This window comes from Pseudorca crassidens, chromosome 19 (genome assembly GCF_039906515.1).
Source record: "Pseudorca crassidens isolate mPseCra1 chromosome 19, mPseCra1.hap1, whole genome shotgun sequence".
Taxonomy (NCBI): domain Eukaryota; kingdom Metazoa; phylum Chordata; class Mammalia; order Artiodactyla; family Delphinidae; genus Pseudorca; species Pseudorca crassidens.
In genome coordinates this window covers 11,647,359-11,659,895 of record NC_090314.1, presented here as the reverse complement: position 1 = coordinate 11,659,895, position 12,537 = coordinate 11,647,359, and the positions used below count along the sequence as shown (strand labels likewise).

At 43.1% G+C, this 12,537-nt stretch overlaps 1 pseudogene; it reads right to left on the bottom strand.

The window, feature by feature from the left end:
• Positions 1 to 6,389: 6,389 nt before the first annotated feature.
• Positions 6,390 to 7,536, bottom strand: LOC137212912 (eukaryotic translation initiation factor 3 subunit E pseudogene; annotated as a pseudogene).
• Between the last annotated feature and the right edge of the window lie 5,001 nt (positions 7,537 to 12,537).

Genomic DNA, 12,537 nt, shown 5'->3' with positions numbered 1-12,537 from the left:
AGTGGTTAAGAATCCACCTGCCAATGCAGGGGACACGCGTTCGAGCCCTGGTCAGGGAAGATCGATCCCATATGCTGCAGAGCAACTAAGCCCGTGAGCCACAATTACTGAGCCTGTGCTCTAGAGCCCACGAGCCACAACTACTGAGCCCACGTGCTGCAACTACTGAAGCCCGTGCACCTAGAGCCCGTGCTCTGCAACAAGAGAAGCCACCGCAATGAGAAGCCCATGCACCGAAACGAAAAGTAGCCCCTGCTCACCGCAGCTAGAGAAAGCCCACGCGCAGCAACGAAGACCCAATGCAGCCAAAAATAAATAAATAAATAAATATTTTAAAAAAGAAATGCTGATGGAGGGGACCAGCAAACCCTCTAGGTGGAGACGCAGATGCACCCTAAAGTTTGCCGTAGAGGTTAAGGGAGGAGCCGTGTGCAGCAGAAAAAGCAACAGACAGAAAGCAGAGACCAGGTTCTAGCCCTTGACTAGTTGCTTTGTACTCATTTGCCTTACCTTTCTGGGTCTAGTTTTCTTTCATCCATAAAGTGGGGGTCATGATATCACCATAGAGATTTTTTGTGAGGATTAAATTAAGTAACACTGTACACATACAGTGCCAAGCATGGTGACGGTCCCACAGGAAGTGGCAGCCATCACTGTTCAGACTGGTTGCAATTAGTCCTCTTAGTGGACAGCTGTGCAAATTTGGGCTGGACCCCTAGTGTCTCAGCCTCATTTTTTCCTCTGTAACATGCAGATAACAACCCTCACCTCCCAGGCTTGTCTGGAGAAACAAGGAAGATAAACTCTGAAAGCAATGTTTTGTCCAAACTAAAACATGAGACTATGAAAACACAAAGTGAAACACAAACGTTCAAAAATATTCCACCTAGATACCAACACAAGGTCAAGTAGGGCTCACTTGTGGGCTTCTCATCAGGCCTGGGCTCCGACTGTGGGCGGGGGCTGCATTAGGCAGAGGGGACCCAGCAGTGAGCTGGCAAATATGGTCTCTGCCCTCGAAACTGCTCATAATTGAACTTCACACTCCAGTGAGGGGATAGACGATAAATATAAATTGTGCTCATTGCAATGACGGCAACACACAGTGTTGTGATCGAGAATAACATTGGGGTTGGGGAGGGGATACAAATGTGGGAGGGAGGATGAGGAAGAAACTTGCGGTGTTGGACCACACTTAAAGGTGTCATATGAATTCACTATATAATATTTATATAGCCTATCTGTGTCTGATAAAGGGTCTAGAAGCAGTGATACTTCTAGAAGTACTGAGTTTACCCTGTGTTTAGATCTTGGTTTCTAATAGACCTCTCTGTGACGGGAAACAGAATTCCTTGAAGAGCTCCCAGGGCTGGTACAGAGGAAGTACAAAGGGTGCCTGGAAGAGAGAGGTGGGGAGGAGAAGAAGAAAGAGAAAGAGGAGGAGAAGGGAAAGAAGAGGAGGAGGAAAACAAGAAGGAAGAGCTCAGAAACTGAAGAGGACACAGGAATCAAATGGAAAAATCTCCCACTGGATGAATCTGGAACAATATACATATTAAAATGGATAATGACTTAATAGATTATAATACATTAGATAATACATGATCAATGAACACATGGCTATCCTAAAAATAAAAACAAATAATAAGTGGAGAAGAAGGGAAATTACAGTAGACTGTAATTAATAAATACAGAGGAAGAATTAGGAAATTCATGTCTTGAACCCAACATAGTAATAATTGATTCAGGCAAGAAACATTAAAGGATGTTAAAATCTTTAGGTAGACTTTTGTTGGAGAACAGGATATTTACAGGGTCTCAAACGTCTTTCCACAGACTCTTTTTTTTTCGGCCGTATGGCTTACAGGATCTTAGTTCCCTGATCAGAGGTGAAACCTGTGGTCCCTGCAGTGTAAATGTGGAGTCCTAACCACTGGACTGCCAGGGAATTCCCTCCACAGACTATTTATTCATCACAAAGATGATAAAGGTAACCTTAGAGTGGAGAAGCCTAGCACAAGTGACCTTAACCAAGGGATCAAAGTTAACATCACCAGTAATGGGATGAATCATGTCCTGTGCCTCCTGATACGCGGTACCAAGAAGGACACAGAGCATTTCTAGGCTTTCCTGCCAAAAATTTGCAACCTGATTTATTCCTAAAACAACAGCAACAACAAATAACCTAGGGGACATTATGTGATATTGTGATTTACAATAAGAAATATATATTTCATCTTTGTCCCCATTTCTGGCACAGAGCTCCTAAGACCCTTGGAATTTCCCAGTTGATAAGAGCAATGGGAATATCTTTTCTTTTAGTATTTGGTCTTTTGTCCTTGGTTTCTGAAATAATGCCAGGGCCATAAAAGTGAAAGGAATGTCTTGTGTCATAACAAGTGTCATAACACATCCCCTTCAATCACACTTGAGCTTATGTTAACGGGGTGACTTTTGGAAAGCCCCTAAGGATGGGGGCTGGTTGCCAGGGGAGCCAACCATGTGATTAGAGGGTTGGAACTTTCAATCCCAAACTTCCAGGGAGGGGAGAAGGGCTAGAGTTGGAGCTCAATCACCAATGGCCAATGATTTAATCAATCGTGTCTATGTAACAAAGTCTCCATAAAACCCCAAAAGGACCACATTTACAGAGTTTCCGGGTTGATGAACGTGTGGAGGTGCTGGGAGGGTGGCACACCCCTTCCCACAAAGCTTGCCCTGTGCATCTCTTCCATCTGGCTGTTCCTGAGTTATATCCTTTTGTAATAAACTGGTAATCTAGCAAGTAAGCTGTCTTCTTTCTTTCTTTTATTTTTGGCTGCAGTGTGGCATGTGGGATCTTAGTTCCCTGACCATGGATCGAACCTGTGTCCCCTGCATTGGAAGCACAGAGTCTTAACCATTGGACCACCAGGGAAGTCCAGTAAACTGTTTTCTCGAGTTCTGTGAGCCTCTCTAGCAAATTAATCAAACCTAAGGAAGAAGTGGTTGGAACGACTGATTCATAGCTGGTTGGTTAGAAGCACAGTTATCAACCTGGACTTGCCCTTGGTGTCTTGTATGTGGGGAAGGGACAGTCTTATAGGACTGAGACCTTAACCTGCAGGATGTGACACTATTTCCAGGTAGATGGCCGGAATTGAGTTAAATTGTAGGACACTCAGCTGGTGTCGCAGAAATGCTTGATGTGTGGAAAAACCACACATCTGGCATCAGAAGTGATATGGTGTTGTAGAAGTATTGAGAATAGAGGAGACACACAACAGGAAGTGAGTTTTTCCTTTATACCTTCTCTAAAACAACTGGTCCAGACACAAAAATATCAATGTCTTGAAAGACAAAGAAAGGCCGAGAAACTGTTCGCAATTACAGTAAGTCCCCTACATATGAACAAGTTCCATTCCGAGAGTGCGTTCGTAAGTCCAATTTGTTGGTAAGTCCAACAAAGTTAGCCTAGGTATATAACTAACACAATCGGCCATATAGTACTGTACTGTAATAGGTTTATAATACTTTTTTTTTTTTTGGTACGCGGGCCTCTCACTGTTGCGGCCTCTCCCGTTGAGGAGCACAGGCTCCGGACGCGCAGGCTCAGCGGCCACGGCTCACGGGCCCAGCCGCTCCGCGGCATGTGGGATCTTCCTGGACCGGGGCACGAACCCGCGTTCCCCACATCGGCAGGCGGACTCTCAACCACTGCGCCACCAGGGAAGCCCAGGTTTATAATACTTTTCACACAAATAATACATAAAAAACGAACACAAAAAATAAAGAAAACATTTTTAATCTTACAGTGCAGTACCTTGAAAAGTACAGTAGTACAGTACAACAGCTAACATACAGGGGCTGGCATCAAGTGAACAGGCAAGAAGAGTTACTGACTGGAGGAGGGAGAGGAGGTGGGAGATGGTAGAGCTGAAGGATCGTCAGCAACAGGAGACGGAGGGCAAGCTGCAGTTTTACTCATGCCTGACGTTGAAGGCACAGGTTGTGGTTCCTTGCTGGAACCAGATGCATGTTCACACCTTTGAAAGTTCACAACTTGAAGGTTTGTATGTAAGGGACTAACTGTAAAGGAGCCTACAAAGACATGAGTGTGACCTGTGATCCTGGATTGGAAGACACAATTGCTATAATGGACATTATTGGGATAATTGGGGAAATTTAAATATAGATTGTATACTAGATAATGATGTTGTATAGATATTAAGTATCCAGATTTGATATTTATATTATAGTTAGGTAAGAGAAAAATCCTTGTTCTTAGGAGATCCATGCTGAAGTATGTAGGGTAAAAGGTCATGATGTCTGCCACTTACTCTCACATATTTCAACAGTAATAAGAAGAAGAAGAAGGAGAAAGTATATTCGTGTATATATATATATATATATATATATATAATATATGTGAAAAAAAGACAAAGCAAATGTGGAAAAAAGTTGACTATTGGTGAATACAGGGGGAAGGTCTAAGGGTGTTCATTGTAGTATACTTCAACTTTTCTGTAGGTTTAAAATTGTTCAAAATAAAATTTAAAATAAAAAGCTAAAAACATTTCCAGTTGAAAATACTTTGGGACTTCCCCGGTGGTGCAGTGGTTAAGAATCAGTCTGCCAATGCAGGGGACATGGGTTTGATCCCAGGTCCGGGAAGATCCCATGTGCCTTGGAGCAACTAAGCCCATGCGCCACAACTACTGAGTCCACGTGCCACAACTACTGAAGCCCATGCACCTATAGCCCATGATCCTCAACAAGAGAAGCCACTGCAATGAGAAGCCCGTACACCACAACGAAGGGTAGCCCCCGCTCGCCACAACTAGAGAAAGCCTGCGTGCAGCAGTGAAGACCTAACGCAGCCAAAAATAAATGAAAAATAAAGAAATTAAAAAAAATAATAAAGAATAAAAAGCTAAAAACATTCCCAATTTAAAATACTTTGGACTGTATTCAGTGATCAAATGTGAAATTTCTGTATCAACTCCATTTGTGATACCAAGTTTGGTAAAATAATGAATGAACCAATTTAAAGATAGTGCATTTATCTTCCTTAAAATGACTAATGAAGGAAATGAGAAGCCAGAGGGGTAGAGGCCAGGGAAAAAGGGTTTCAAAATGAGAGTGAAAAACAATCAAAGATGTTGCAAAGAAGTAAGCTGTGCGCTAAGGTGTATCTGCTGGGTTGAGTAAAGGAGACTTTGGTGGAGCATCTGGTCAGCCGGGGAGTGGGAGGGAGGGCCAGGGAGTCATCAGTGAAGGGATGGTTGTGAAAGCCTGGGGAAGGATGTGGATTTGGAATACGAGTAGAGGATTTCGGTTGTTTTATTAATCGATTGAGGGAATTCCCTGGCAGTCCAGTGGTTAGGACTCCACACTTCCACTGCAGGGGCCACAGGTTCAATCCTTGGACGGGGAACTAAGATCCCGCAAGCCTCAAGGCGTTGACAAAAACAGACAAAAAAAAAGTTGACTGAAGTTTTGAGCTTCCGAATTTTGACAGAAAGTGTGTGTGGTGGTGACTTGGGAGGGTGGTGATAAACAGCTAGTCCTCTTCTAGGCTTGCTACCGACTCCAGTTGCCTGGGATTGTCCCGGGTTTAGCACTGAAAGTCCCTCATCCTGGGAACCTTCTCAGTCGGGATGGCCACTGTCCACTCCCAGGTTGCTCCCACCGATATTAACTGGTCACTGCCAGCCTGGGAGGTTACATTATATTTTTCGTTCAACAAGCTTTTGCTGGCAGTGGAAATATGATGGCCAGCAAAGCAGACACAGCCCCGACCCTTACAGACCACGGGAAATTCCTTCTTTGCACTGAAGTGGTATTAATCAAACTGGGCCTCTTTTAAAAAAAATCTTATTTTCCCTCATTATAGTGGTAGAAAAATTGAGAAGAAGAGTGTACAAAGGCAGAGAAAAAAAAAATCGCACTGGCAGATTTCCTTTCAGTATTTTTCCTACACATCTCCCCCGTCACTTCCTATCAGTGTCCAAAAAAATGCAAGTTAATTTTAATTTTGGCCGCAAACCAAGAACAAAAAGGTTAAGTGCATTGAATTAATTTTTCAAGCCAAAGTTAAAGGCTCTGAGGATGATCTGCTGTCTCCAAGGGTCCAATCCCTGTTTTTTTCCACTAGCAGGTGTGATCACAGGCCTGGCAGAGGCGCATAATGACTTTCCCTCCTCAGCAAGGCTTCCTGCTTTGCAATTTTTTTTTCCTTTTACAAATTGAAATGCTGCATTCATTTGATAACGAATCAAGTAGAACAGAGGAGATTATGGTGAAAAACAACAGTGCCTCACCCCTTCCCATCCTGTTCCACCCAACACCCTCCTGTGACCTAGAGGCAACCCCATTTTTTTTTTTAATGGCATAAATGAAACAGCCAATTTTATTCAAATTCTCCAAAATTTATGCTCGATATGTTAATTGTTTCTAAAATGTTTCACCTTTGTATAATGGTTTTATTATTTCATCTTTCTTTTATAGTTTTTTCATTTTTTTCTGTACAGTTCTTCAGTAGAAGCCAGAGTCCTGAGTTGCCCAGTTAGGAGCCTCTGACCTACTATTCTGATTGAGTTTCTTCTCAATATTCATGGCCAACATCTGGCTTCTAAATGAGAGGCTTTTGGTCTTTTCAATCACTTGCTGATAGGGTGAGACTGCACTGTTACCCATAACCACATGACCTAATTTAGAATCAATCTTGGCATCCAGTCTTGAATTTCTAATCAAATTTACAATCCACCTTTCAGCTTCTTCTGGAGTCATGTTCAGTTTATCTGCCAACATGTTTATGCTGCTTCATTGATGGATGCGACGAAATGTCTCAAATACGGAGAGACAGGCATTTTCAATGAAATCCTCAAGCCACCAAGAAGAAATCATTCACTAGCACTGATTCACATTCCCTTAGCTTTTTCTGAGCCCCATCAAAGTCAGAGTTAACATATAAGCATTCAACAGACTCTGTAATTGGGTTTTTATATGTGTAAGACTCCTGTTGAATAACTTTGACCAGATCTTTTAGCACCTGTCGGCGTTTTCAGACATCTTTGTTTGTTATGACTGCTGTGGTCAAATAGCGGAGAATATGTGGACACATTGTCTGAATTGTGTTAAGATACGGTGGCTGCTAAAGGAAGAGATCAATAATGTTATCACACCCTTTAGGGTGATTGAAGAAAACAGAGACCAATGAATGAGCCACATCCGCTGCTGAAGAGGCTGAAGTGGAGAGCTCACAGGATTATTATCTATCGTCTCTTTTAATGGTGTATGGTCTTCCATGGCTGCATCCCAATTCTGCATTAAGATTTCAGAGGCCAGTTTTCCCCAGAGTGAACTCAAAGCATTTCTATCCATTGCTGGAACCAACACTCTAAAGAAGTAAAGATATTCTGCTGCTCCAGAGTAATTTCCACATTCATATTGGAATTTTGCATATCTGTAGAGTGTACCTAAACATTCCTGCCTAAAACCATGCTTGTCTGCCAGGTAGTCAAACAGCATCTGACCATCCCTGGTTGACTGCATTTGAGGCAACCCCTTTTAATGGTTTCTGTTTTTATTTCTTTTGGAAATTGTTTCCAAAATTCCTAGCTCAAATGCCCGTACTTTATTTCTTTATATATCAATTTTAGTGAATGTTGAGTTTCCCACATAAAACATGAGGCGTTTAACTCATTTACCCTCCTTCTCCCTCTCTTCTTCCCAATAATGACTATTTACATTATTATTTTTGTTTTTATATTAATTATTTTGGTTCCATCTACTTTCCTCAGCATCTCTAGCAAGAGAGGCCAGCTTGTAACTCCTCTTTCTCTCCTCACTTCCACATGCAAACTTTTCTCAGTTTCACATTTATTGTACAAAGTCAAGATTTTGGGTATTACCAATTGTTCCTGCAACCACAAACAAATCTTGATTTTTCTATGTCGACTCCAAAGGTTAAGATCCAATGAACAGTACTGACATTATGAGGGCCTTGTGAATACTGGTCACACTCAAACAACAGGCTGGACCCCCGCGCCCCCTGCAGTAGAAGTGCGGGGTCTTAACCATTGGACCACCAGGGAAGTCCCAGGATTACACTTTCTCTTCAATGCACTCAATCCCACAACCCAGGAGAATGTTTCAAGCATTAAGGTCATTGATTAATACTATATCAATTAAATACCATCATGTCATACTAGAACTTGCCTATCATTTAAACTATTATTTATTTATTTATTTTGGCTGCGCCGGGTCTTAGTTGCAGCACGCGGGATCTTCCTTGCGGCATGTGGGATCTTTTATTTCACTTGTGCCATGCGGACTTTTCAGTTGGCCCACAGACTTCTTAGCTGGGGCATACGGACTCTTCGTTGCAGCGTGCATGTGGGATCTAGTTCCCCAACCAGGGATCGAACCTGGGCCCCCTGCATTGGGAGTGTGAAGTCTTACCCACTGGACCACAAGGGAAATCCCTTGCCTATTATTTAAATCAAGAATTTCTTCTTCAGTTTTGGAATTTTCCTAGAGATTCTGATGGCTTTTCTTTCTTCTTGTACTCCTTACCTATAGCATGTCTTTTTTTCCCCCGAGTTATTGTTCATACCATTTATACAATTCAAGCCACATTTTTGCTTCCTCCTCCAGGTAGAACCCATTACTCCCTAAGTCATCATCCTTCATTCCCTGTTCTTTGGGCTTAGATCCACTGTTTCCTGTATATTATTTTGTCTTCTTTCTGGTTTGCTACCACATTTTCTGGAATACATCCTCAATTTTCTAGAAAAGTGTGTGTGGAGGCCAACTTTGTGTGTCAGAACAAGTCTTTATCTGTTTGACCAGATATATATAGAATTCTAGGTAGAAATTCTTTTCTCTCAAAATTGTGCAGGCATGTCTCCATTCAGTCTTCTAGGATTCACTGGTATTGACACAAAGCCTGTAGCCATTTTGATTCTTGTTCCTTTGGAGAGGAATAGTTTTTCTCTTTAGAAACTTTTAACATCTTCCCTTTATTCCTGACGTTCTGAAATTTCATGAGGAAGTATCTAGATATGGATAATTTTTCATTCATCATCTTGAGCATACAGTAAACCCTTTCAGAATGAAGACATGACTTTTTCTGGAAATTATCTCTTATTTTTTTCTAAGATAGTTTCCTTCCCTCCAATTCCTTCATTATTGTTTTCTGGAGTTCCTAATAACTGTATGATCCTTCTGGATTGGTCCTCTGTGTTTGCTATCTTTTCTCCCTGATTTCCATTTTTCCTCTTTTCTTTTTTTTTTATAAATTTATTTATTTATATTTTTGGCTGCGTTGGGTCTTTGTTGCTGTGCGTGGGGTTTCTCTAGTTGCTGCGAGCAGGGGCTACTCTTCGTTGCGGTGCGTGGTCTTCTCATTGCAATAGCTTCTCTTCGTTGCAGAGCACGGGCTCTAGGTGCGCAGGCTTCAGTAGTTGTGGCACACAGCATCAGTAGTTGTGGCTCACAGGCTCAGTAGTTGTGGTACACGGGCTTAGGTGCTCCAAGGCACGCGAGATCTTCCCAGACCAGGGCTCGAACCCGTGTCTCCTGCATTGGCAGGTGGATTCTTAACCACTGCACCACCAGGGAAGTCCCCCATTTTTCCTCTTTTTATTCTATATTTTTAGAGATTTTTTTCCTTAACTCTGTGTTGTAATCCTTCTATTCAACATTTATTTTTGCAACCACATTTTTAGTCTCTGCAAAATAATTTTTGTTCTCTGATTGTTCCTCTCTCACACAACATCCTGTTCTTGCTTTATGGATGTTTCGTCTTCTTGAATCTCCAAGTATATTAGATAGTCCTCTTTGTACTAGGAATTATCTGTTTTCTCCAGTGTCAGTTTTTTTTGTTTGCGTATTTTGATCTTTCTTTGCATGCTACTTGTTCTCCCATATGCATGGAGATCCTTGGTAATATTTAATAAAGAACTACCTAGGTATCCTGGATTTCCTCTGCTGGTATATAAATTATACTCTTTCTCCTCTAGGTTTTTCCCTGGTGGAAATTTGGCCTAGAAATTCTTTGTGCATCAAAATAGGACATATCAACTGAAAGGTTTCAATTGGAGTAGGGAAGGTTGATGGTCAACTGTCAGGCAGTGGGCCACCCCAAATGCTAGAATGAGAGACACTTATTCTGAACCTCCAACATTCATACCAGAAGCATTAACTTCCCTCAGACAATTGATTCCATTTCTTTGGAGACAAGATGTCTGACATTTTGTCTGAGGGAAAATGCCTTCTGGTGAGGAAGGGAAGTAGAGTCATAACTGATGCTGGTGGCCTGTCTTCTAGGCCTTCAATCAATTCCGGGTTTTCAGTCCCCCTTCTCCCACTTTCCTTTGCCTGTTGGCCAAGACCGTGGCCTCTCCTTGGCAGTCTAAGCAGCCAGGCTTGGCTGGACACCCCCTCCATCTTGGCTGTCTTTCCTTTTGATACTGTCTACTTTGGTTTCAGTGGGATCTGAGGGGAGATTGGTGATGAGGAGTATGCCTGACCTGGGATCAGAAATCCTGTTTTTTTTCCTAATTGTTCCACACGTCCAATACCCAGACTGACAGAGGCCCATGGTAATGGCTCACTCGTCAAGCTCAGTGAAAATCAAAGAACTCTTTAATGAATATCAGGGTCATCTCTAAACACAAGCCTCGCACGTTCATCTCAGGGCTCTGGCCTCAGAGCTGAGGAGAGAGTGGGTAAACTGAGGAAGGAAACCGAATTGCTTCAAGAAAACACAAGCATTGCCTTTATGTGGGTCAGGCTTTTCCAGATGGAGGTCTCTCTGGTCACCTGAAGGAAGGGGGCTTGTGCAGGGACATACCCCCGTGGCTGACAAAACCAAGACCTTCCTCAGCTCGAGGCCTGGTGGGAAGAGCCAGCCACCCTCAGGAGTGCACACAAGCTCCTCAGATTCTCTTCAGTTCCTCACCCGCTCAGACAATGGTGTCTGGTACCAGTTTGCATCTTGCTATTCTGTCCTTGACTTTTTCCAACTCTTGCCCAATAATCCCTTTCCACTCTGTCATCCCTTTCTTCATCTCATTTGTATGCACCCAGAAAACCCTAATCACACCTATTAAGCACAGAATAAAGACAGAGAAAACCTTGCTTCAAGGGAAAAAGGAAAGTCACAAGTTTGAAGTAAAATTAAATTTAAATCAGTGTCATTAAGTGATATAAATCCTGAAAATGACCAGAATTCCTTCTGGGCTTTCCACAAAAGCCTCCTGGGCTTCTTCCTTCTCCCTGTATTAAATGTGAACCACTAGAATCCCCAATAAAGATCTGGCCATTCATTCATTTATTAAATATTTATTGAGTGCTCCCTGTTTGCCTGATACTTCGCTAGTCACCAAGTACAAACAGGAGAAGAAGACATATGTCGGTCCTGTCCCCTTGGGGCTTTCAGTTCAATCAACCAACAAATGTTTATTAAGCATCTATTATGTAGGTTGAGAACTGAAACCAGGGGTACTCATTCAGCTTAACATTGATTAAAAAAAAAATTTTAATTATTTATTTTTGGCTGCGTGGGGTCTTTGTTGCTGCACGCAGGCTTTCTCTAGTTGCGGCGAGCGGGGGCTACCCTTTCTTGTGGTGTGCGGGCTTCTCATTGCGGTGGCTTCTCTTTGTTGCGGAGCATGGGCTCCAGGCACGCGGGCTTCAGTAGCTGTAGCACACGGGGTCAGTAGTTGTGTCTCGTGGGCTCTAGGGCGCAGGCTCAGTAGTCGTGGCGCACGGGCTTAGTTGCTCCGTGGCATGTGGGATCTTCCCAGACTAGGGCTCGAACCCGTGTCCCCTGCATTGGCAGGCAGATTCTTAACAACTGTGCCACCAGGGAAGTCCCAACATTGATTTTTTTTTTTTTTTTTTTTTGGCTGCGTTGGGTCTTCGTTGCTGCGCACGGGCTTTCTCTAGTTGCTGCGAGCGGGGGCTATTCTTCATTGTGGTGCTCGGGCTTCTCATTGCGATCGCTTCTCTTGTTGCAGAGCATGGGCTCTAGGTGTGCAGGCTTCAGTAGTTGTGGCACACGGGCTCTAGAGCACAGGCTTAGTAGTTATGGTGCACGGGCTTAGTTGCTCCGTGGCATGTGGGATCTTCCTGGACCAGGACTCAAACCCATGTCCCCTGCATTGGCAGGTGGATTCTTAACCACTGTGCTACCAGGGAAGTCCCTTAACATTGATATTAACATGACTATTCCACTGCCTTCATTGGCATAACGTTTTTCCAAGAGACTTGCCCAGAAAGATGAATATTGCAAATTAACTTTATTGCTTATTTATTGCTGACAGTTTGCACCCTAAGACTGTTTGAACCCCTCACCTCAAAATCCTCATTATTCTGTGTTCATTCTAAACTATTACGCCATGACCCTTCCCCAACCCTAATCAACCCCCGCTCCTACCCCATCATGGAAAGACTCTCCCCCCTTTTTTTTTGCGGTACGCGGGCCTCTCACTGTTGTGGCCTCTCCCATTGCGGAGCGCAGGCTCAGCGGCCATGGCTCGTGGGCCC